We start from the raw sequence: 6,030 nt of genomic DNA, 5'->3' as shown, positions 1-6,030 counted from the left end.
AAAAAAAAACAGAAAAGAAAAGGCAAAAATACCAAAGCTCAGAAGATCCAAAAACACAGTAACTACTAGGTCCAAAAGAAAAGCAAAATGCAAAATAAAGAACATGGTACAGAGGAAACTGGAGATAAACATAACAGCACAAAGACTCCGTGACAAGAGGACTGAACTCAGGGGGTATAAATACACAAACTAAATTGAACACAGGTGAAGATAATCAGGACTAAACAGGCAATTAACACAAACACAAAACACAGGAACAGTGGCGGCCTCTAGAGGCCAAAATAAACATGACATGAAAAGGAAATAACAGCGGCCTCTAGAGGCCAAAACAGTTCTAGTCCTAACACCCACTCACTTGCTCACTCGAGTTTTTTGACGGTGTAGTGGCTGGCTGCTTTATGTCCTAGGGCTCCCTCATGCCTGTGTTACCTTCTGGCTCTCCCCTTTTAGTTATGCTGTCATAGTTAGTTTTTCTGGAGTCCCTGCCTGTACTCAGCACAAAATGTAAACTGTACCTACTTATTCAGGTGACAATGGGCATACCTAACAACCTGTGTTTTCTCTCCCACCCCCCAAAAAATCTGTCCCTCTGAGTTACATATCAATCCTGGGATCGAGGTGCTGCTTTCTTCTGCTCTTCAGACCTGCCTGATCCATCCTGATACCCTATGTCTGGTTGGAGTCTCATCACATAGCTCCTGTGGAGGACGGCCCCATATAGACAGTTGAAAGTCACACTTGGAAGACGCTCTGGATACTTACAGTAATGCTTTTACGGCTGAGGACGACAGTTGACTTGTTAACTTTAGGACTGCAGTTGTCATGAACAGTTTTGCACTCAAGTTTCCATTAATGTAGAGTTATAACATCAACGAAATTGACTTCATGTTAAAACTGTTAATGTTATAGTCATGTTGTTTGTTGTTGTCCAAGTGAGGATGGGTTCCCTTTTGGGTTTGTTTCTTCTTGAGGTTTCTTCCTCGTGTTGTCTGGAGGCATTTTTCCTTGCCACCATTGCCACAGGCTTGCTTTTTGGGGATAGATTAGGGATTAAATTGGCTCATGTCTTGGATCATTCAGATTCTGTAAAGCTGCTTTGGGACAATGTCTATTGTTAAAAGCGCTATACAAGCAAACTTGATATCACTAACATTACCCGGATAGCTTTCTTTTATCTCAGAAATATTGCTAAGATAAGAAATATAATGTAATTACATGATGCAGAAAAACTAGTTCATGCTTTTGTTACCTCTAGGTTGGATTATTGTAATGCTTTACTGTTTGGATGTTCCAATAAGTGCATAAACGAGCTCCAGTTAGTTCAAAATGCAGCAGCAGCAAGAGTCCTTACTAGAACAAGAAGATATAACCACATCACCCCTGTCTTATCCACATGGCACTGGCTCCCAATCAAATTTTGTATTGATTATAAAATACTATGATTGACCTTTAAAGCACTGAAAGGTCTCGCGCCACAGTACCTGAGTGAACTTCTGCTCTGTGGCAGTGAGAGCATGGCCAAGCAGAAGTCTGTGAATGGAGGGTGGGGTCGGTGAAGGTAAGTGGCGAAGTCATTCCACCTGTTGTCAATTAATGTGCTTGTGGGTGTGTGCTTGTTACAGGGATGGAGCATAAAAGGAGAGAGAGAGCAGAGAAAAGGAGCTCTCTCCCCGACCACAACGCATGTGTGAGTGAGTGAGTGAGTGAGTGAGTGAGAGAGTGAGTGAGTGAGTGAGTAAGCAAGTAAGCAAGTAAGTAAGCAAGCAAGCAAGCAAGCAAGCTGAAAAGCTAAGTAAAGTGATTTGTGTAACCATCAACTCTTGCCTGCCATGCTTCTGTGCTCCACCCACATCAGGAACAGTTAGAGTGGTGCTGAAACCCGGGAGCACAGAAGGGAACCACCCCATGGACTCCTCCCCATTCTAAGAGCTCATCCTTGCCCTCGCTACGGCCCAGCAGAACCAGTGTAGGGACAGTCACAGTCACGTCTAGAACTACAAATCCCATCAACCAACTTCCGTGATGACCTACGTCACGCCTGGGTGGGATTACCTATGTCACATCCTCCCTGAAGCCATAAATGACTCAGTCAGCTTCTGTTCTGTCTCTCTCATCGTGGACCTTTGTCGCACAGACACAAAGAGACACCCTGCTCATCAGAACCTCCAAGATAAAGACGTCTGCCTTGCAAGCAAAAGAAGACTCAATGCGCTTTCGTATTTACCTCTGGCCACGGTAAAAGAATACTTAAGTTGCGCCGTCTCACTCATATTGAGTTACAACCGGTTTTGTGTTTATTATAAGTAACATTACGACTGCCGCCCAAGCAGTTAATTAAAAGTTAGAAGCGACCGGATTCCTTCTGACTTAATCGCTGTGCACATTATTGTCAGAGACTCTTCCTCATGAACAACAAAACGTCAGATCAAGAATTCTCTGCTTGTTACAGAAGCCTCTACGAGCTCTGTGAAACTCCGCGGAACTCCGGGACATTTCTGCATCCCGCATCGAGATATCGATTACTGGAAGTAAGGCTGGCATTTGGGCAAATTAGTCTTAGGAATTAGCTTTATGAAGTAGTCTGAATTTAAACTCAGAAACTGTTTAAATTGTGCATACTTATTCTTGAGTTCTACATTGCTCTCTCTCTCTCTGTTGTTTTAAAAGATAAGTTGTGCACCTTAATTTCATTATTACACATATTTTGATCTCATCAAGATTTCAGTGAATCTAGTAATGTTATAGCAGTGGATTAGCCACCACGGCTAATTCCTTTGTCTCAAGAGACCATGAGGTGATTCTCACCTCCCCCCACACACCTCTCCCTCTCAAACACACACACACACACACACACAATACACTACCTTACCATTTATGCTTGTGTATGTATATATATCGCTGCTATTATCCATTTAGTATCATTGTTATAATAAACTCAATTAGTTTGTTAAACTGTGTCTGTTTGTTTGCTACTATATACTCGAAGTCACACAATCTCAAAGAACTCCAAATTGCCTTCAGTGTGCTATTGGCTGTAGTGTCTAGGTAATCTCCCAGATAGCAGAGGGATGTTGAAACGGCGCCGATTCTTGGTCAGAATGGTCGGTTTCTGTCGTAAGTCAGAAAATCAACGCTGAAACGGCGCCGTGAAACGTCGATTTCTCCGCCGTCGGAGAAGGTCGATTTATCACTGTTGAATCACCGTGGGTAAAGGTTGATCTGTCGACCGTCAGAGAAGGTTGAATATACGATGTTGAACCATCGTCACTTTTGCCGGCCAGTTTTCAACATTGGTAGGATGAGCAACTAATTGTTCAGAATATAAATTCTGGCCCGTAGCCAGGGGGGATCGGAGGGTTCGTTCGATCGCCCCCCCGACACACACGCCCCTCAAGATTACTCAAGATTTATTCATTTGTTCATGTCCGATGAATATACATTGATTCACATTTAAATTTACAATATCAAATCCAGACTAATCAAAAAAGAAAAGTAGACTTAGTGAGGACGAGTTAGAAAAAACGGGTTCATTTCTCCTATGTTTATGTTTACACGTTTTGTTCAGACTGCTTTACACCCCAATCCAGTGGGTGGCGGTAATGCCCCCATTAGACCCCTTTCACTGACGTCACCCGAAACCGGAAGTAAACAAACCCTGCGCCATATTGGAAGACCAACAAACTCGTGATTAGGGGGAAATAACGGCAGCGTGCGGTATGTGAACCCACGAGGCACTTGGTTCATCAAAAACCTACAATGGTAAACTTTTGTGCTGTGTTAGGGTGTTCTAACAAAGCTGATGGGAAAGGTGAAAAGAAGTCTTTCTACAGAATACCAGCTGTGATTGAGACACAAGCAAACCAAGGAGCTTTCTGCCAGGAGACAGAGAGAGGATTTAGCTGCTTTATGCAGAGCGGATCTGAATACTTCAAGTCTATTTTGTTACTGGTAAGTCACTAGGCTAGAGTGTTGTAGAACATTTTTTTAAATGTCTAAATTAGAAGATTTGAAGTGTGCTCATGTATTTGGGGGGTACGGGAGTAGGGGGCCAGATGAAGTCCACCTTTGGGGAAAAAAGATCCCCCCCCCCTCCACAATGCTGGCTACGGGCCTGAAATTGCCACTGTTTGTCTTATCCTGCTTACACATAGATACGAGTAAATGATATAAGTATAAGTGATGATGATAAGTAAATGATAAAAAAAGAACAAAAACCAGTTTACTTTCTTAACTCAGCAATGGATTTGACCTTCTATCTTTGAAAGTTTTTTTGCAAATAACTTAACATTTCCAAGATGATCATAAATTAATTCTAAGAAGATTGAAAGTGTTACAAAACCTGCATCTTATACCTAACTGGTGGGAATGGTGGTGTTACAACTTATCCTGGTGTTACTTTCATACCCGGTGTCTCTCATCTCTGTTGTATTGACTTTCATTTCAAGGCATGATATAAAAAAGGGCCAGTACGTATACGTAGCGATATGTCATTGGATGTCCCACGCTGTCCCATAATGCAGTGCGATTACCACTGCTGTTTACTGGATGACGTCATTTTCGTTATATACCTGGGTGCACGTGAAACTCCCACACCACTCGGTTGGATCACGACTCTCTTGTGGATCGGCCTGCTGTTACACTTGGACCATTGAAACAACATTGAGAAAAACACTGGACCACGCTACATTTTCATTCATCCCTGGACATCTGGTACGTACCATTATTCAGTCACTATTAATAAAGGGAATTTCGAATACAATTTCAAGCAGTTTAAGAAGTTATGATGAACTTCAGTCATATCACACGTTGGAGAAATTTCCCTCAACTAGTATCCATTTGAAACAACAACAATGCAGATGCATTATTCAATCGAAAAACGACTCAAAGTAGTTGTCTTGTTGGAGTGAAAACTTAGCGTTTAAATCGAGCATGTAGGCCTAGGTCACATGTCGTTTTGAGCTGACCTGTTCTTTTGTGTAGCCTCATTATTGTCTCATTATTGTCTTCATGCTACAGTTTATTCTATCAGGTGTCTACCTTAGCCCTTTGTGGAGGAACCGACGTAGGGGTCACAGTGAGGCGGATGCTGCGTAGCCTCCTGGTCAACAGCTTGGCCAGCCAATTTAACTGGGCTGGAAAGGGGGAAAAAACTGCGTTTAAGGACACCAAGATCCATGATGTCCTGTTTGGTAGGTTATGCATGTGCACAAAGCTGTAAAAGAGGGTAAAATAGTAAGCTGTCGCAAGTAGTTGCACACTACTTCTAAACGTTCTTTGATAACTCCTTCACTAACTGTAACATTACGATTATAACGACAATGACAAACATATTGTGAAAGATGCAAAGGATTAAAAAGGATTAAGAAACTCACCAGGCGCCTTACTCAGAAAAAGCAGGTGTGCAGGCAAGTCCAGGGAGGCTGACTGAGTGACGAACGGTCCGGTAGTGGCATTTCTATTTCCGCTTTGTGTCAATGGGGAAATTAAATTTTTTTTTAATCCCGTTTAAATTGGCACAAGATTCACATCTATGGTTTCTGATTTTTACATATATTTTCTGTACTAGTACCATTACTTGCCACCTACCACTAGAGTGTGACATGCATAGTCTTAACAACTCAAACTTTAACAATTATCACCATGCAAAGTCTCAATGTTGTTTTGTTCTTTTTCTTTCAGATGCTCTACAAAAGCAGCTGCCAGGGAGCACACACGCTACTTTTAGTGACGCAATCAAGAAGTGGCTTAAGTATGCGCCAGAGAGAGAGGGAGGGATGAGGAGATGTGAGGTAGGGTGGCATTTAGAAACCCATAGCCTACTGCTGACTTTCTTTATCAATGCTGCATCAAATTAATTTTGGTTATGTTTTTCTGTTTCCATGTACAGGTGTCTGCACCGCAGGAGGAATAGGCCACAATTATAAATTATAAATAAATCATAAAATGTTTCTAAGAACTTGTTCAAGTGTGTTCTGTTCCTTATAAATGTTAAAAGTTATGCCTCATTAGATAGCTTGACAAACATTAGGA

At 41.9% G+C, this 6,030-nt stretch overlaps 1 long non-coding RNA gene across 1 annotated transcript; it reads left to right on the top strand.

Moving 5' to 3' along the window:
* The first annotated feature begins 3,571 nt into the window (after nt 1-3,571).
* Nucleotides 3,572-5,783, top strand: LOC132900192 (uncharacterized). Its single transcript, XR_009656767.1, has 4 exons — nt 3,572-3,948; nt 4,446-4,710; nt 5,030-5,189; nt 5,680-5,783. It is a non-coding gene; the product is annotated as an uncharacterized LOC132900192 (long non-coding RNA).
* The last annotated feature ends 247 nt before the right edge of the window (nt 5,784-6,030 follow it).

Source organism: Neoarius graeffei, chromosome 16, assembly GCF_027579695.1.
Source record: "Neoarius graeffei isolate fNeoGra1 chromosome 16, fNeoGra1.pri, whole genome shotgun sequence".
Classification (NCBI taxonomy): Eukaryota; Metazoa; Chordata; class Actinopteri; order Siluriformes; family Ariidae; genus Neoarius; species Neoarius graeffei.
Note: the sequence above shows the minus strand (reverse complement) of the source record. Positions and strands in the feature narration are given on the sequence as shown.